This window comes from Pseudophryne corroboree, chromosome 4, assembly GCF_028390025.1.
Source record: "Pseudophryne corroboree isolate aPseCor3 chromosome 4, aPseCor3.hap2, whole genome shotgun sequence".
NCBI classification, from domain to species: Eukaryota; Metazoa; Chordata; class Amphibia; order Anura; family Myobatrachidae; genus Pseudophryne; species Pseudophryne corroboree.
This window is the reverse complement of record NC_086447.1, coordinates 242,607,216-242,628,063: the sequence shown is the minus strand read 5'-3', so window position 1 is coordinate 242,628,063 and position 20,848 is coordinate 242,607,216. Positions and strand designations below refer to the sequence as shown.

The 20,848-nt window shown below is 44.8% G+C and overlaps 1 long non-coding RNA gene across 1 annotated transcript in view; it reads left to right on the top strand.

Annotated features, from left to right (window-relative positions):
• Positions 1-20,848, top strand: part of LOC134909277 (uncharacterized) — a 164,604-nt gene that overhangs the window by 108,144 nt on the left and 35,612 nt on the right. The window lies entirely within an intron of this gene.

The window sequence follows — 20,848 nt, the reverse complement described above, 5'->3', positions numbered from 1 at the left end:
AAATGAATTACTCAACCTCACTTACAAAGCCCTGAACAACATCATCCCTTCATACTGTACATCTCTAAACTCATCTCAAAATACTAGCCCTTGTCGCTCAACTAACCACATCAAAACCTCAGAAAACTTCTGCTCCTTGTGTTTCAGATGTGTCCTCTTCCAATTATATTAGATCTCTCACAAGCAGGGTCCTCCCTTGTATTTATTTTCATGTGTGCCTTTTTTTTTGTCTATAGTACAATTGGCTAATATTCTCACAACAGATATGCCTTTTGGTAACAACGATGGTTGTTTAGTGTGTATAAACAACTTCGTGTTCCATCATCAGATTAATCGTGAGATCTGCAGATAAATCATTCGGGTGTGTACCCACCCTTATTATCAGTGGCGACTCAAGAAAGGAGGGCGTCCATGTGCAGACTCCAGGTGGGCCCCCTGCTCTCAATGGCACCGTAGGCTCTGGCATTGTGCCAGCGTCTACTGCGTATGCACAGGTCTCTGGAAAAACATGGCGCCCGGCATGGTCTGGAGACAAATTTCCTACTCCGCATTTTGTAAGTGATTTTTTGCCACGACTGTTGCGGCTGCAGCGCTCTTTGCAGGTCTCTAGAGAGGTAAGTATAAAACAACATGGGTGAGGTGTGGGTCCCCCCTAGATACAGGTGCCCGTGTGCACTGCACTCATTGCACCCATGATAGAAATGTCTATGCTTATTATTATAATTATTACAATACAAAAACATACTGGTAGGTCAAACATTTATACTGTTGTCTATGTGTGTGTACATGTGAAAGGGAAAATAGATTGTAAGCTTCACTGCGGGAGCAGTAAATAGTGAATAGTGTATAGTATCTGCAAGATAAATAGTGTCTGCAAAGTGCTGAGTGATATGTGTGCACTATATACTGTAAATAAAAATATATATATTATAATTTTTTATTATCTTTTATTTGTATGGCACCACTGGGGTTCATTAGAGTAGTACATGGGGCAAAAAACAAATTATAATGTACAAATAGTTAAAGACAAGTTTACAATTTTACATATTTTATGTGTCATTACAGTCCACATACTACATAAATAAATAGAGGAAAGAAAGGGACAAGGGCCCTGCATGCAAGAGGTTACATTCTAAAGAAAATATAGGCCAACCAGGGCCGGTTTAAGCCTTAGGGGGGCTCGGGACACTTAAAGACATGGGGGCCCTGCCTCTCCTCTCGTCAGCACTGCCCCTATGGCTGTGCTCTCCCTCTGTACCTCCATTTGGCAGTAGCGCTGGTCCTACCTGAACCTGGCAGGTCAGTTGAAAGCCAATAAGGACTCGGATACTGAAGAGAGCCATCGGCTCATCTCCCGCATCTCATAGCCTCATTTACCCCGTGTCTGTCAGCCTTAAACAGCCCCCCCGTCAGCCTCCTTCCCCACCCTATGTCTGCCAGCCTCATTCCCAACCCTGTGTCAGTCATCCTCTCCCCACCATGTCTGTCATCCTCTCCCTACCCTGCGTCTGTCATCCTCTCCCCATCCTGTGCCTGTCAGCCTCTCCCCACCCTGTGTCTGTCAGCCTCTCCCCACCCTGTGTTTGTCAGCATCTCCCCACCTTATGTCTGTCAGCCTCTCCCCACTCTGTGTGTGCCAGCATCACTCTCCACCCTGTGTGTGCCAGCCTCACCCCCCACCCTGTGTCTGTCAGCCTCACTCCCCACCCTGTTTCTGCCAGCCACATCCCCACCCTGTCTGTGTCTGCCATTCTCTCCCCACCCTGTGTGTGCCAGCCTCACTCCCCAACCTGTGTGTGCCAGCCACACTCCCCGCCCTGTGTGTGCCAGCCTCACTCCCCACCCTGTGTGTGCCAGCCTCACTCCTCTCACTGTGTGTGCCAGCCTCACTCCCTCCTTCCCCTCGGTATGTCAGCCTCCGTCCCCTGCCTCATTCCCCACCATGATGTATCTGTCAGCCTTACATCCCGACCCCCATCATGTGTAACATGCAGTTCAGAAACAGATGCATCGCTGGTGATTATATGTATACTCACCCCTCTGCTCCTCAGCCCGGTGCCGCATCAGTGGGATCACTCCTCTGCCCTCCGGCAGCGCGGAGAATTCCTGCTCTCCTGGGTCCTCCTGACTAATCTCGCCTCCTTCCTTCCTCCTTTCTGAATCCTGCTTCCACTTCCTCTTCCTGTGGCCCATCTGGACTGTTTGCACTGACTGAGAAAGGGGAGTATGGCTGGGATGTGGGGGCCAAGGACACTGCGCTACACGGAGAACAATGTCCTCCTAAACTGACCTGCAGCCCCACAGATGTGCATCGAGGCAACTCTGGCTGGGGGGCCCGGAGTACTCACCCACTTAATCTGGCTCTGGGGCCAATACAGAGGGACTGGAGATAGAGCTATGGGATGCAGCCGGGGTTGCAGAGTTAGGGGAAGGGGTGTTAGGCTTGAATGAAAAAGTGAGTTTTAAGAGCATGTTTAGAGGCTAGGAGGCTGGATACCATTTTGACTGAAAGTTGGAGGGTTGGAAGCAGAGTGGGAGAAATCCTGAAACTGGGAAGAGATTATAAGGGAGGAGGTGAGGCCATAGTCATTAGCAGAGCAAAGTGGGCTAGAGGGAGTGTGTGTGGAAATGAGGCTTGAGATATACAGGAAGAGAGAGAAGAAAGGAAGAGGAGGCTGGTGTGGAGATAGAGGAGGAGTGGATGGAGTGGAAGGAAATGAACAGTAATAGCACAGTGTCCCAGAGGCTGATGAGTGGAGGATTTGCAGATGGAAGGGGTGGTCTATTGTGTAAAAATCTGCTGCCACGTGGACAAGAGGATAAGAATATAAAAGTAACCCTTTAGAACTGGCAGTGAGGATGTTATCTGTGAGTGCAGTTTTGGTGGAATGGATAAACAGAATCTGGATTGGAATGGGTATAATAGGGAGTAAGCGTCAAGAAACAAGACGACTCACTTGACGGGCTTGGAGGCATAGGAAAAAAAAGATGGGACAGTAATTAAAGAGGAGTAAAGGGAAGGTTTCCTAATATTGGGGAGACTAGGACATGTCTTAATGACAGGTGGGATAAATTAACCAGGTTGGCAATATGGGAGCAGATATCTGCTGGGTGGAACTAGAGGATGTAGGAGAGTATACGGTCAAGGGTGCTAATTGAGAAATGAGAGGAGGAAAGAAGGGCATAGACCTCTACAGCTGAGATGAGGGGAGGAGAAAATCAAGTCTTGAGGATAGGAGGGGAAGTGAAGTCTAAAGGAAACCAATGTTACAGTGGATGCACTGTCATTTTAGATGTAAAGTAGAGGCAAAGTCAAGTGCAGAGAGGGAAGATTGAGGTCGGAGAGTGCGGGTAGAGGTAAAAATTGAAGGTAGCAAAGAGGAAGCAAGGTTTTAAGCTTGAGAGGTGATGAAGGACTTGAAGGAGGACTGTTTGGCAGGTGCAAACACCGAGTTGCAGTAGGAGAGAATGATTTTGAAGTAGAAGAAGTTGATTAGTGAGCGCAATTCCTCCAGAGACACTGAACAGATCGAAATTGAAAGGTATGTTTTAAATAAAATGGATCAGTCTGAAAGACCAACATGTTACTTTATCTGCATTTTATGGAGCTTCTGGCTTCAGAACAAATAATCCCTTCCCTGGATGATAGATAACAAGGTCTGCTAAAGGCTCAGGTAGGCACTGATACTGGGAAGTGTGGCCACATGAGGGCTGTGGCCCTGTCCTGTTGGGTTCCCCTTGAACAAACTTGCTGATAGGTGCATGGTTGTTTAATCCTGAAGGACCAAAGAGGCCTAGGCCCAGGTACTTTGTACCCAAATTCCAACCCTTTACCATCTCTTGGTGCCCCTGTAGATGACAGAGGTCTATTGACTAAACCTTGTATGGAGATAAAGTGGACGGAGATAAAGTAGCAGCCAACCAGCTCCTAACTGTAATTTTTCAAACACTGAAAAGAGTGTTGTAACATGTTCTTATATAAATTACTAAACTATTTCAGTGAAAAGTACATTAAACACATATGATATATGTAAATATGGATTGAACAGAGTTAGGTTATAGCTTTTTTGACAGATTACCGTATATACTCGAGTATAAGCCGACTTTTTCAGCACTTTTTTTTGTGCTGAAAAAGCCACCTCGGCTTATACTCGAGTCAGTGCAGGCAGAGGCAGAGCAGTGTGAAGGAGGGACATGGAGCGCACAGCGCGCGGCGCTCCTGTGTCCCTCCTGCATCTCCGGCGGCAGCAGCGGCGGTTCTATTACAGGAAATACCCGTTCGTGACCTCTGATCACGAACCGGCACTTCCTATAATAGACCCGCCGCGGCCGCCGAAGATGCAGGAGGGACACAGGAGAGCCGCGCACGCTGTGTGCTTCGTGTCCCTCCAGAAGACAGCGCGGGATCGACGGAGGGGTAAGTAACAGCACTGTGGGACATACCTGGCACTTGGGGAGGGAACGTATCTGGCAGCACTGTGGGGGCATATCTGGCAGCACTGTGGGGGCATATCTGGCAGCACTGTGGGGGCATAACTGGCAGCACTGTGGGGGCATAACTGGCAGCACTGTGGGGGCATATCTGGCAGCACTGTGGGGGCATATCTGGCAGCACTGTGGGGGCATAACTGGCAGCACTGTGGGGGCATATCTGGCAGCACTGTGGGGGCATATCTGGCAGCACTGTGGGGGCATATCTGGCAGCACTGTGGGGGCATATCTGGCAGCACTGTGGGGGCATATCTGGCAGCACTGTGGGGGCATATCTGGCAGCACTGTGGGGGCATATCTGGCAGCACTGTGGGGGCATATCTGGCAGCACTGTGGGGGCATAACTGGCAGCACTGTGGGGGCATAACTGGCAGCACTGTGGGGGCATATCTGGCAGCACTGTGGGGGCATATCTGGCAGCACTGTGGGGGCATAACTGGCAGCACTGTGGGGGCATATCTGGCAGCACTGTGGGGGCATATCTGGCAGCACTGTGGGGGCATATCTGGCAGCACTGTGGGGGCATATCTGGCAGCACTGTGGGGGCATATCTGGCAGCACTGTGGGGGCATATCTGGCAGCACTGTGGGGGCATATCTGGCAGCACTGTGGGGGCATATCTGGCAGCACTGTGGGGGCATATCTGGCAGCACTGTGGGGGCATATCTGGCACTATGAGGGCATATCTGGCACTGAGGGCTGTGTACGGCTAGAGCTGCATTTCCCACCCTAGGCTTATACTCGAGTCAATAAGTTTTCCCAGGTTTTTGTGGTAGAATTAGGTGCCTCGGCTTATATTCGGGTCGACTTATACTCGAGTATATACGGTAATACTGTGGAGTTACTTGAATCTCTTGGCAAGTGAATGAATGTTAATTGGAGATAAGCTGGACGTAATTGAGTAACTAATTGAGCCTATATAAAGTACACCTGTTAAGCTCTTAATAAAAGTCCTGACAAGTGATAGACTGGATAATTCAAAATTAAAAGTTTTAAAGAATAAAACACATTAGTGTGAGAGGGGTGTGGGTGCAGTGCCTTCTGCCGTGCCGGTGTAGTCTTGCTGCTTACCTCGCAACGCACTCTCACCTTCAGGTCACGGAACTTTCAACCGACTTGGAACCTTCACTTGGACCCGGACACGACAATCTCCTTCCAGAATCAGATGACAGCCGAACTAGGAAGGAAAGCAAACCAATGAAGGAGTATCAACTCTTCTTCCAAAGGAAAAGAGGATACTCCAGGGGTGGTGGCAACTTTCACCAGTTAGGTGAAAATCATCGGCAGACAGCCTCAGCCACCCAACTCTCACCTATAAAGAATAAAAGAATAGGTGACACAGATGCGCTGTCAAAGCTGCCAGTACTGGGATTGTCAGCCACACAAAATAAGGATACACAAATACAAAGGAACTGGCACTGTGTTGTATCTCCAATAAAAAAAGAATGGATGGATAAGTAAAAAAATATATCAATTTATTTATCATAAAAAATGTGAATTAGATATAAAATGACACTAATAAGTCACTATTTAAAACCATAAGTATGTTACTGAGAAGCAACAGTTTGTACACAACTGCCCAAATTGTAATTCCACAATTGGATCCTGGATAAATGGCATATATTACTCCCAATAGGACACCAAATAAGTACAGCTGGTATTACCCGTGATGGTGATGAAACCAGTGCCTGATGAAGGTTCAGAAGGGAAACAAAGGGATTTTTCCCACGCACTCTGCTGGCTGTTAGTAAGAAGAACTATATACTATGTAATAATAGAAAATTTAGAGCTCTTCGTTACATATGTTTTGCAAAAGATATGATAAGCCTCCAGGCCACTTCACGGCTACTCTATTACTGGAGGTCCCTAACTAAGCATAAGTCCAGGGCTTGGACCCCACAAAGTCGGCTCAGGCCCGACCACCTCAGGGCAGCACACCATTGAGATACTATAGTGTTAATATGTGTTAATAAGAAAGAAGCAGAAGCTATGTGTTAGAAAGTGATACAAAAATAAGGGTGTTAATAAAATACTCAAAAAAGAGTTATATTAGTGGGAAAATGGGAGAGTTACATAAGTGCTAAATAAATATTATGGCGTGCTACCCCAAGGTAGCCCAGTCACACCAGACCTGGGGGGTACCACTCCCCAAACTCACACAAAGCATAATAATAATAATAATAATAATAATAACATCCACTATGGGTCATACAATTGCTTAATGTACGGCCACATGATAATGGCACATACAAAACAGATCCAGATTGAGAGCTAGCTTACCTGGAGGCACCCCTGTATCCTCCAAATGGCACCACAGGACCCAGCATGCCCTCCTAATGCTGTCTCCATCTATGCCTCTCTGAACTGCAATATATAATGGCAAACTGTTCTAATCAAACTGGTAACATTCCTCAGGTGCTGCGGGAGGGGGTTACTCTAGACAAGAAAAACAAAGGGATTTTTCCCAAGCACTCTGCTGGCTGCTAGTAAGAAGAACGATATACTATGTAATAATAGAAAATTTAGAGCTCTTCGTTACATATGTTTTGCAAAAGATAGAAGAGAAGGTTCAGAAGGGCCTGGAGCTGAAACTTATGAAAGGCCTATTGTGTGCTGCTGCACAGTGTCTGACCAATATTGGGGAGTGTGTGTGTGTGTGTGTGTGTGTGTGTGTGTGTGGGGGTGGGGGTGGTGGCTGGTTATCTGAGGGCGTAACCACTGCTACAGGGAGTGTTGGGTGTGGCTAGCAAGCAGGAGGTAATAGCTAGCGCCTACATTCATCAATCTCAGGGTGGGATGCACAGCACTAATGGGTAAATGTGGTAAAATCCCTGTTTTCGGGGGCTTTACCGCATATTCCGTATACACTAACCCCGAACCGCCAGGTTTCCGATGTGAAGGGTGATGCCAGCAAAAGGATCCCTCCCAGCATGCCCCTTGGCTGCTGCGTCTCTATGCATGCGCAGATGGACTTCCGGTTCATAAACCCAGAAGTCCATGGAAAGCAGCACATCACGAAGGACAGCTCTTATCGGAAGAGCTGTCCTTCGCAATACCAATCGCATCTGTTAGTGCAATGATCAGAGATGTGTACACAGCAAGATTAATACAGTACATCCTGCACATAATCTCCCTCCCCTCCTCACTTATATGAATAGTGTAATGTTAGAGTCTACCAGTGAACAAAGGGAAGCACCCATTGGTGACGTGACCCTAGTATGACAATAAAAAGTCCTTCCATATGTTTGTATGTGTTTTATTGGTGTCACCCCCATATCTTGATTTTGTTGTACAATGCCTCCTCACTATATGTTTTTTTTTGTGCTTCCTCTCATCTGTATATTCTGTACTTTGCCTTTTGCCCCCCTTCATCTGTACAGTATGTCCTGCATTGTGTTACCCGTCCCCAAGTGTATGTCCTACATTGTTGTGTCTCTCTCCTCCATCTATATGTCCTGCATTGTGTTGCTTGTACCTGTCCCCCCAACTGTATGTCCCACAGTGTGCTGTCTGTGACCACCATCTGTATGGCCTATGTCCCCCATATGTATGTCCTGCATTGTGCTGTCTGCCCTATCCCCATCAGTATGTCCTGCATTGTGCTGTTCATTCCTCCCCCCAGCTGTATGTCCTGCATTGTGCTGTCTGCCCCCCTAATAAGTATGTACTGCATTGTGCTGTCCGTTCACTCCTCATCTGTATGTCCTGCATTGTGCTGTCCAACCCTCCCCCGATCTGTATGTCCTGCATAGTGGTGTCTGTCCCGTTATATGGATGTCCTGCATTGTGCTGTCCGCCCATCCCCATCTGCATATCCTGCATTGTACTGTCAGCCCCATTCCCCAACTGAATGCCTTGCATTGAGCGGTCTGTCTCCCATACATACATTTTGGGCTGTCTGTCCCCTCCCCATTTGTATATCATTATACTGCTCTCCCATCTACCTTCTGTGTATTGTATGGTCCCTTCCCCCATGCTCTCTATATCTTGATTTGTTCATACCATCACCCCAACCCATGTCTTATATTGTCCCATTCCCCTACATCTTTGTATTGTCTCCCTCTCTGCCTTGTATGTCCCCACCTCCCCTGTTTTCTTGTATTGTTCCTACCCCCCTGCCTTGAGTCTTGCATTGTATTTTCTCCTCTGCCTGTTCTGTCCACGGGAATGTTACCTCCATCTTCCCCTGTGCACTTGTACTCCGCCTCTGCACTGCCACTCCACTCCTCGGGTACTGCCGCTGTGTGTTCACATGGCATTGATGCCAGCTCCGGCCCCCATGACATAATCCCTGATGTCTGCACCGCTATCTGGATATTGTGTCCCTGCTGCTCCTGGTTAATGGCACCTCGGATGTTCCCACTTGTCAGGGCAGAAAATAGCTTACGGTTTGTGCGTGGCTAGGGGCCGACAGTGTGGCCTGGCCCAGCCATCAGTGTAAGTCGGTCCGGCCTCCGGGTGAAGGGACCATGGGACAGGCTCAGTAGGCAGTGTGAACAGGAGGTGCCCGATCGGAGCTGGGGGGTGACAGGAGGTCACTGAGGGGACAACTGGACTGGCCCAGTGGAGATATATATATATCCACACATATACTGTACATATATATTGATACATACATACATATATATAGATAGATCTATACACACACTATACAGTACATGTGTGTGTGTATATATATATATATATATATATATACTATAGGAAGTGAAGAAAAGGGCGCCTACTAGTGTCTAATAAGATTATATAAAATATAAAGTATAGAGCTGGTGTGATTGAGAACAGGACGCTACTTATCTGGCATAAAAAGACTTTTCCTTCAGTCATAGGACCAGTATAGGTACATGAAAAAAGAAGAACAAAATAACATAGCGCGTACTGTTTTTACGCAATTTTCAATCTACAAATCAAATGAACCAATTATGTGTATAAAAAACTTTTCTGGGTGAAGGCAAATCCCACAATTTAAAATCCACAGCCAGGGATTTTTTTAAAAGTTTTTCACAATATTTAATAAAACACATAAAACATAAAAGGTAGAGGTAATGCGAGCGTACAAGATAAAATAAATGACAAGCTTATCTGTCCATATCAGGAATGGGATACATCAGATTTTCCATAAATATCCAAAATAGATAGTAAAAATTTAAACGTACAAAAAATAAATATTAAAACAGCTTATCTGCCCATAAGGGAAGTTCAGGTGCATCAGTGCCAACGCGTTTCGTCGTTAATTAGACTTCATCATGGGGATAAGGTCAGTGAGCAAAGATGCTCCATGTATACCTGAGGAGATAATGTGAGCCCAGCACATGGCCAGGTAATTGATGACATCACTTCCTGTTGGGTGATGTCGATTTTTGTTGGTAAAAAACATTCTATTTTTAATTACAGACATGGTAACTATATGTAGTGTGTCCATAGTGCACAACCAAGTGATGAGGCAGGAAAGAAATGTAAAACGAAGCTTAAAAGCTTCGTATGGCGCTGTATAGCGCGGTGGAACGCACGCTGGAACGCACAGCTAGTTCCTGGCGTGGTCCGCCGCGCGTCACTTCCGGTCTTGCGGAAGATACTTCCGCCGGCCGGTGGAACGCACTGTGGAACGCATCGTCATCTCAATGACGATGCGCCCTGTACAGCGGAATTTGACAGCAGTTACTAGCTGCTGCTCTTTAACTGGAGACAAAAGGGGCAGTGACGGAGGGATGGAGTGGGCAAAGTAATAAGTAAATAATGGGCGCATAAATATATAAAGCATATCAGGGATAGTCCTAATTAAAAACAGATATAAATACAAAAAGATATATATATAAAAATGATGCACATAGTGGTGTGGTTCTTTTTCCATGTATAGGTGTATGTCCCATCTTATTAGGTTTTCATGAATTCCAACACAAAGTCCATAGTAGTTCACACGTAGTGGTCGTAAAAATTAAAAAACGTCTAAACTGAAGCTGGACGGAGCTGGTTTTTCACCAATGGGCTGGAGCACTAAGAGGATAAATTAATTTATTATATGATGACTGGAGTAATTAAGAACCAGTGCAATATAGCATGCAGAAATGTAAGATGTGCAATTAAATGAACTAAATTGCAGGTAATTAAGTGACGTGGTGACTTAAGATCATAATAAAAATGACTAAGGTGCAATAATATAGTGCAATTGTGGACTAAAAAAGTGTACGTGAACATAATAAAGGATTAATACTTAAAAAAATTTTTTTATATTATTTATTAAAAGGTGATGAGTCTCTTATAAAAAAGGGGCGATTTCAAATGCTTCGTTGAAGCCCAGAGGTGCCATAGTTTGAAGTTCGAAGATCCAGAACATCTCTCTTTTCGATAATCTGTTCAATATATCTCCCCCTCTTTCTCCTGATTTGATTTGCTCGATAGCTTTGAATGTCAGATCTTCGGGATTGGACTTGTGTTTTTCCTTGAAGTGTTTGGAAACTGCGTGATTCTCAACCTTGTTTTTTATATTTTGGACATGTTCCTGTAGTCGAATTTTGAGTAGTCGTTTAGTTTTGCCCACATATTTTAGGCCACATGTGCATTCTAAAAGATATATGACCATGGTTGAGTTACAGTTCATGAAGTCCTTAATTAAATATTCTTTCGAGTTGTTATGGTTGGAGAAGTATCTTCTAACTGGATGTACAAACCTACACATGTTGCAATTTCCGCATTTATAATTTCCTTTGCACTTAGGCATCCCGATTTTGTTTTTAGGCTCTTCCTTTTTCAAAAGACTTGGGGCTAGAATGTCTTTGAGACTTTTAGTCTTTCTAAAGACAATTTTTTGGTCGTTCTGGAATGATATCTTTGAGGACGGGGTCAAGTAAAAGGAGGTTCCAGTGTTTGTTAAACGATTTCTTAATGGACTGTTCCTGACAGTTATAGGTGGTGATGAAGGGGATGAATTTCTCATCTGATTTCTCTTTGTTGGATACGGTCGCCTTATTGGCATCACAAACTTTTTCAAGTGCCTTCTTAATGGTAGTCTCTGGATATTGTCTCTCTTTAAATCTTCCTGCATATAGTTCAAGTTGTTTGGCGCACTCATCTGGGTTGCTGCAGTTACGTCTGATCCGATGAAACTGAGAGTATGGGATGTTGTCTTTCCAGCCCTTTGCATGACAGCTTTTGTAGTGTAGGTAACTGTTGGTATCCACTTTTTTTATAAAGTTGCAGGTGTTGATTTTTTGATTAGTACTTGATAAAGTCAGGTCCAGAAAGTCTATTTTCACTTTGTCCATATGATATGTGAATTTCAAGTTATAATCATTAGTAGTTAATCGGTTAAAGAAAACCATGAAGTCTTCCTCTTGACCTTCCCAGATTATGAGAATATCATCAATGTAACGTTTGTATAGTATCAGCTGATCGATATATGGATTATTGGAATGAATATGGTCCTCCTCCCAGCTTCCCATGAGAAGGTTTGCGAAGGTAGGAACTTAATGAACTCACAAATGGCATCTTTATGGGGTATGGAGAGATCTGAATCCCTGTCTAGAAACCTCCGACATGCTTCAATCCCTTTTTCATGTACAATACAGGTGTAGAGACTCACAATACAGGTGTAGAGACTCATATGGTACAGTGGAATTCTTCCACTGTATCATCGGACATACTACCGATGGTACAGTGGAAGAATTCCTACATATGGATAACCATAGATGTCCAGAGTCTCTACACCTGTATTGTACATGAAAAAGGGATTGAAGCATGTCGGAGGTTTCTAGACAGGGATTCAGATCTCTCCATACCCCATAAAGATGCCATTTGTGAGTTCATTAAGTTCATTCTCCATCACAATTACTTTAAATTCCAGGACACCTTTTTTCTTCAGACATGTGTGACAGCTATGGGGACGATTTTTGCGCCCAGCTTCGCAAACCTTCTCATGGGAAGCTGGGAGGAGGACCATATTCATTCCAATAATCCATATATCGAAGTGATGTCATCAATTACCTGGCCATGTGCTGGGCTCACATTATCTCCTCAGGTATACATGGAGCATCTTTGCTCACTGACCTTATCCCCATGATGAAGTCTAATTAACGACGAAACGCGTTGGCACTGATGCACCTGAACTTCCCTTATGGGCAGATAAGCTGTTTTAATATTTATTTTTTGTACGTTTGAATTTTTACTATCTATTTTGGATATTTATGGAAAATCTGATGTATCCCATTCCTGATATGGACAGATAAGCTTGTCATTTATTTTATCTTGTACGCTCGCATTACCTCTACCTTTTATGTTTTATGTGTTTTATTAAATATTGTGAAAAACTTTTAAAAAAAATCCCTGGCTGTGGATTTTAAATTGTGGGATTTGCCTTCACCCAGAAAAGTTTTTTATACACATAATTGGTTCATTTGATTTGTAGATTGAAAATTGCGTAAAAACAGTACGTGCTATGTTATTTTGTTCTTCTTTTTTCATGTACCTATACTGGTCCTATGACTGAAGGAAAAGTCTTTTTATGCCAGATAAGTAGCGTCCTGTTCTCAATCACACCAGCTCTATACTTTATATTTTATATAATCTTATTAGACACTAGTAGGCGCCCTTTTCTTCACTTCCTAAAAATCTCTCTTTATGTGTGTTCCAAGCACATATTTATTGCTTAAGGTTGCAGCCACTCTCACTCTAGAGGAAGTGTCACGTATTGTATACACTCGATTTTGTATTTATCACTGGTAGTGCACTGTGATATCTGAGCGCCCCCGTGTCTATTTGTTCGATATATATACTATATATCTAATAATGTATAGATATACATATTTATAAATTCTTATATATGTTAATATTATGAATAATATTATTAATTTTATAGTTTGTCTCCCTATATCTTTAATTAAAATGTCTCAGCCTGCCCTGCTGCCCATTACTGTATTACAGCAGCAGCTAACTAACCTCATATCAGACACCTTGCTGCGGCTGCTGCCGCCGCCAGCAGGTTCACCTTCATGGAGCCGCTGTTTTGACTACCAGCTAGGCCATCAGATCCCTGGCCTGGAATGAATACATTTTTTGTAGAGTCGGGGGCCGGGAGCAGTGGTAGCTTTGTGAAGTTACATCCATGACATCACCTGGCGGGGAGGAGTCGCCGAGTCACACTGTGTGTGGTGCAGGGAGGGCTGGGAAAGCCTTCTACTGTGCCGCCATCATAGTCAAAGCATATACAGTATGCCACCAGCGGCATTTGATCCGCCAGTGCTGCAGCCAGGGGGAAGGGGGGGAGGAATCTCATTTGTTGAGGCCGGAGGGTGCTGTTGAGGCCGGAGGATATCTGGATCCATAAACGCAGGTGGAAATTGACAGCGTAAGTTTTATCGTTCTAAACGCGTTTCAGTAGGCACGGTCACCTAGCTTCATCAGAAGTAGTTCTTAGTGTCCGAAAGGGGTCTATTTATACTCCCTTAATAAGCTGACGATTGTCAGGTGTTTGCAATTATATTATCCATCCATAAAAATATAGTTAAAAAACACTTTTAGAGTACATATAATTAATCTAGATTGATGAGGAGGCAATCCCACATAGATATTCTTAAAATCAACACATTTTGCAAATATATATAATCAAACACTTTGTAAGGTCAGCGGTTATTTTGGGTCACATAACCGGAGTGATACTCACCTGTAGAGATGATTGTGCCCCAGTTGTGCCGCCCACGCTCTCACACTGCTACCGAGTGGGCGCCGGCACAGCCGGAAGTCAGCACTGGTGGTGCAACCCATGGAATGTCCATTTCGTGTGTGCGTTAATAACGATAAAACTGACGCTGTCAATTTCCACCTGTGTATATATATTTATCAATGGGTCCTTATCATGCACTCACTAATAGTTAGCCAAGTCTCTAAGCATGGGCCCCATACCACTGCATTCCCCCGGTGGGCCCTTCATTTCCCAGTCCGACACTGCATACACAGTGCGAATAGCGCAGACCGGCTCCTGAGTCCCTCATCAACCTAACGTGACATGTCACATTCGTGATACTGATTATAGAGCTGCTCTGTGCTGGCCAGAGGATCTGAGTACTCGGGTCACTGGAGAGGGTACTGTGTAGCACACAGGGGGTCAATGTTTGCCATACATACTACCCCACATATCAATGTATGAAAGAGGAACTTTGGGTATGTGGAGGGGGCATGTATCCAAAAGGGCGCATGACTCATGTCCCCCCTTCCATGACCCCTTTGGCTCATTCCCTGCACTGTTTAGATGCTGTGCACATGTACATAGCATCTATTCAGTGTTTACCCACTGCTCTGCCATGCAAAGCAGAGGTGATCAAGTCCTCTCCACCCCCCCCCCCCATCCCGCCTGCGGCACACTGCGGGTGAGGCAGCAAAACACTGCCTAAAAATTGTGACTGTCCCACTGAATCAGGGTGGCTGTGAGGTATGTGCATTCAGGGGCAGGCACTGTGGGGAATATTGGGGGGTGCACTAGGACATACTGGGAGGGATGCCAAATGAAAGACTAGCCCCAGGTGCCAAATATGTTGGGTACTCAACCTACAAAAAAGATGGAAGATAGTAAACCTGAAGCACAGATCCTATTGTCTGTAATTGTGACCTAGGTAAGAGAAGTGTAGGAGTGGGTTCGGTATGATATGCCGACGGTTGGGATACCGGCAGTCATAATACCAACACTGGGATCCCGATGAATGAAATCCCAAGTAAGGGATATTTGTAATACCCTGGAACTGCAAGGGTTAACAGATACTGCAAGAGTTAACAACTATGTAGCTTTATCATGCATAGCAAGGGCAATGTCCTGTGCACTGATTGGGGGAGGTTTGGAGCTCAGACAGTTTTCACGTGAAAGCCTCATGCAGGAGGGGGGACAGGAAGTGAAAGCTGAGGAAAGAGCAGAAGAGTGGAGTGTATTCTAGGAGAAGGAGCAGAAGGTTTACTGGGGCCATGGGATGGACAGTCGTCGTTCCCGTGGTCCTTGGCTTTGGGAACAGCTGCCATGAACTGCATCCTAGATAGGGAGAAAGCAGCAGCACATGTGGGTTGCTGTGAATGAAGCCCATTCCCGCAGAGTAATATGAGGAGAATGCAGCCTCAGTGAGAGCCCCTGGACAGAACATGTTGGGAGTGCTGCCAGTCACAGCAAGGCAGCCTGACAGAGGGAGAGACTGCAGTGTGAGAGCAGCAGTACTCAGAGTCCAGTGAGAGGGTGATGCCCACCTTTAGGGGTGCCCTGGAAGAGTGTGGCAGGTGTGAGTCTCAGGAGAGGACGTATCTGGGTGAGTGGTCAGAAGCCATGCGGCATGCTTAGGAGCCCCCCATTGACAAGAGTCCTCGTTATGGATGAGAGAGACTGTAACCTGTTATGTGTAGCACTACTGGTCACAGAATGTCCTGGTACATACTGCTGTTCGCCATATATATGCCGCTGCATTAAGTGATGTGCTGGAGGAGGTGCCCTGATGTAACCGATACGATTAATGTGCAGGAGGAGTTGGCGTGATATGTGATCTAATGTAACCATTATGCTTTGTGCTGGAGGAGAGTGTTCAGAAGTTATCCCTGCTATATCCCTGCTTTTATGTTAAATAAACTGTTTATGCTGTTATATGAGATGGCCTGGCACCCAATTCTTTCTGCGCTGCACTGACACCTGTAGTCCACTCCCACAATGCAACTGTAATTAAACATCTGATTATTCAGGGGACCCTCTGGTACCTGTGCCTTACCCATGACCAGCCGGAGGAGAGTAAGTGTGATGCACTATACATAGTGACTGCAGTTTTACATACCTAGTACCAGTGGGGTTTTACATATTCTCTCCTACCCCACCCTTTCCGCAGCCTAACACTAACCTCCCCCCTTAGTGCCTAAACCTAAACTCCCTATGTTGGAGCCTAAACCTAACCCCCCCTCCCCGCAACCCTAACATCGTCCGTGCCACAGCCTAAACCTAACCCCCTGGGTGGCAGCTAAACTAATACACAACACCCCCCTGGCCCTAAACCTAACCCGTAGTATACTTACTATTCTTGGTTTACCGGTTGTCAGGATTCTGGCGTCGGTTTCCTAACCCTTTCTGTACTCTGGTGTTGGGATTCTGGTGGGTGTCGGGATTCCGGCATATTAACTGCATCCCATAGGGGGTTAGATTGTAACCTCTGCATGTACTTTCATGTAAGCTGTTCACTCGTAGGCCTCTAGCCCACTTTGGAAATTATGTTCATTGTATAGTTTACCTTAGATATACAGTATGTAATTATAAATAAGAGCAACATCTCAAAATACAATGACCTTTACCTTTTTCCTATATTTCTGTTTTATGAGCTTGTTCTCTGTAATGTTATTTTGGCTGTACATCGAGACAACTTCATAAAACATTCAGTCAACATAAATCATATATATCAAAGATAGCAGACTGAATATAAATAAGTTGCTTGAACATATTTACTCTCAATCGCATGCACAGAAATATGTGTACCCAGTTTGTATTAATATTAATTATTAATAACTTTATGGCTGTAAGATCTGTTTTCATAGCCGTACTTACCTATTTGAACTTATTTTTAAATAGTTCCACAGGACAGTAGAGTATTCATTGAGGAAATTACATATAAACTGGATAATTAAGACAGTGATAAATTATTTTGTGTTAATGATTTTTCAAACAAGCATATTATTCACATTTATTTTTAAATTATGTGCATGTGTTATGACCCATTGATTTAGGGTAAGCCCAGGTATTTTATGCATGTCAGAATGAGCCATTACATTGTTTGAAAGGAGATTTCTGTAGTGATAGTGAAGGGTGGTGGATGATAGACAGTGAAAAGGTCTACAGTCAATAGGTTGACACCAAATGGGTGACGGTAAATAGGTCGTCAGGTACAAAAGTTCAACAGTACAAAAGGTTAACATGGTCAAAAGGTCAACAGGGACATTAGGCCGACAGGTTCAAAAGGTCGACATTACAGTGGCTGACCCACATATGGTCGAGATGTTTTGGTGTGTTTTTTTCATATTATTACAACTTTTGCTGAATTCACTACGCATGTCACAAACTAATACCTTTGGTAAACTTGCAAAGCGAGCCCATTAGGGGACACAATTCTACTAATTTGGGTCATATATGATTAAACATACAAAATAACACCCAAAAATAAAAAAAGAACCTTGTATCCAACTTTTTTATGTCGACCATTCTCACATCGACCTTTTTTTCCCTGTCGACCTTTTGTACTGTCTACCTTTTTTTTTATTGTAAGGTTCCACAGATTTCGTGGCACTGTACAGGGTAATACAGATGTGACAAACAAGGAAGCAGTTTGAGCAGACTAAAGAGTATATACTATAAATGCAATTAATAACAAAATCTTAAGGCATATATAGACAAGATTTGCATAATTACAATCATGAAAACTGCATTTAAGCAGAATAAAAACAAATTAATGCAATTCCAACCAAATTGCACTGCAGACATAGTATTCTGCCTAAGATATAAAAAAAAGGCATAAGCATTACAGTTATTCAAGATAAAATAAAATGAATGGATGCACTTTTCAATCGAATTGTATGACAATCAGAAGAAATCAACATGTGACATGACAGGAATCCAGGATGCAAAAAGAGGATGCAAATTTGAAAGACATAAGACAATGGGGGTAATTCTGAGTTGATCGCAGCAGGAACTTTGTTAGCAGTTGGGCAAAACCATGTGCACTGCAGGGGAGGCAGATATAACATGTGCAGAGAGAGTTAGATTTGGGTGGGTTATTTTGTTTCTGTGCAGGGTAAATACTGGCTGCTTTATTTTTACACTGCAATTTAGATTGCAGATTGAACACACCACACCCAAATCTAACTCTCTCTGCACATGTTATATCTGCCTCCCCTGCAGTGCACATGGTTTTGCCCAACTGCTAATAAAGTTCCTGCTGCGATCAACTGAGAATTACCCCCAATGGGAGTAGATGACCCAGCTCATAAAAACTTCAAATGTAGAAGGAGGGGTAAGATCCATTAGGAAAAGGTAGGATAGTGGATTTAGCAGTCCTTAGGGGAAACTGAGGATAAGGAAGCTGTACAATGGGAGGAGTGTAGGGGAGTTGTAGCAGGATGAGAGAGCGAAGACTTTGAGGTCTGTTCATGAAGCAGTTAAAAGATTGGAGAAGTTGCTTATTTCAACCAATCAGTGTTGAGTTAACATTTATAAAATGCATTCTGTATAACTATACATAGCAGCATATTGATTACCATGGGCAACTTCTTCACTGGCTCACCTCTCCACACTTTTGACTGCTTCATAAATAGACTCCAATGAGAGGGAGTAGATGATGGAAAAGAGAGAAGGTGGTGAGGGTGACGGTAGGATTGGAAGACAAGGAGGAGTAATGGAGACGTTAGCAGAACTAAACATTTTTGCCTATTATAGCAAGCTGTACAACAGTGTAATGTAGGACAGGGTGGTACAAGACAGGGCAGTGTAGGAAAGGGTTGGGTTGGAAATGCCAGTGGTCATAATACTTACCTCCTCCCTATGGCCCCCTAACCCTCCTTTCCTGCAGCCCAACCCTGATCCCCCCCCCCCTCCCCGCAAATTAACCCTTTCCCTCTGTGGTGGCGCCTGAACCTAAACCCCCCTTCCCGTAGCCTAAAACTCTAAAACTAACCCTTCCTCTCCCACAGTCTAACCCTCCCCGGGGTTGCCTAAATGTACACCCACCCACCCACCGTGGGAAGCCAATCCTGGGCCATTTTTTCAATCCCGGGTATCGGGATTGAAAAATGGCCAATCCCGGGATTCCCGGGATACCCGGTATTGGCTTTTAGCTATGTGGCCGCCCCCTCAGCTCACCCTGCCCGCCCCGCTCACATTACTCACCATATACTGGGGGCGGGTGGGTGGGGAACAACCTCTGATCTCTCCTGGCGGCTCCCTGTAGCAGCTGACAGTGCAGCGTGACCTCTCACGCTGCGCTGGGGAGCCGGGAGGAAGCCGTGCAGCATTTGAGCATCCTGTGGATGCTCAACGCTGATCCCTCAATCCCCGGGATTGGAGCTTCCAATCCCGAGATTGAATCCTGGCCATTTTTGGCCCTAAATCCCGGGATCCTGCCAATCCCAATCCCGGAATTGGCCACCATACCCCCACCCTTCTCGCAGCCTAAACCTAACCCCCCTCCCTGCAGCCTAACCCTTCCCCTGCAGCCTAACACTAAACCACCCCAACCCCTCCGCGGTTTACCTCTCTGACTGTCTGGTAGACTATCATTCAGGATCTCGGCAGTCGGGATCCCGGCGACGGTGTTGTGTACCTTGTTGGGATGCCGGTAATTCTGAGATGTGTCAGGATTCTAGCACCGGCAATTTGGGGGCTGGGATCCAGACTGCCGGGAACCTGACCGGATCCCATAGGAAAGGGTGACAGTGTATTGTAGTACAGGATGGTATAAGACTGTGGGATAGATGTATGATGGTTTGTTATGGGGAAGATGGGGTATCCGCAAGTTATGCACACTGATACCATTTCTCCCCCATATATTACTGCGGCAGTGTGTGAAATTACATTATCAGCCCTGATATTTTTAAGATAGCGTGCTGATGTGTGGGGCAATGTAAGATCGTCCAGTAGCACTGACTGTTCCGACACCTGCAGCTCTCGATTTTGGCAGGTGTCATTGCCCTAATGAAAGCCACTGTTACCTGGCAGCTGCTTCCAGCTCCTGGATGCGCACGGAAGATCTCACAATTGTAGTGAAATCTTGCGCATGCGCATTGGAGCCGGCCGGAGCGTGAGAAAGAGCTTAAGCACTAGGCTGATGCATAGTGGAGGCTTACATGGATCACTGGAGGGGGAAGTTTTCAATCCCCCACTCCGGCAAACAAGATATTCATACATCTTATCGCTAGTGCTTCCTGCTTCGCCTCGGTAAAGAGAGATACTGGCACGTTTTGTGCCTTGCAATACATCTACCCCAGTGTAGTGTGGGACACGGTGGTATAAGACAAAAGAGTGGGAAAATTACCCTAGGGTAATTTACTCCAGGCGCTGAATAGGGAGGTTCAACACAGCAGCTAAACAAATATATAGAAAATACATAAAAAAATGTAAAAATTTTTGGTGCAAATGGTGTTACTCCTGTCGAAGTCAAAAATATTACATACACACAACATACAAACTCCAAACAGAGTGGTCTCTGTTCGTGCGCATACACGCAGCGTGCACAGAATATACGGTAGCATACGCATTCTCACAGACAAGCCACAAAGGCATATTCAACACATAATCATACAACACATAGACAAAGACATGTTAAGCACCATTTTGTATTAAATTGTATTTATATAATAGAGTGTAACATCA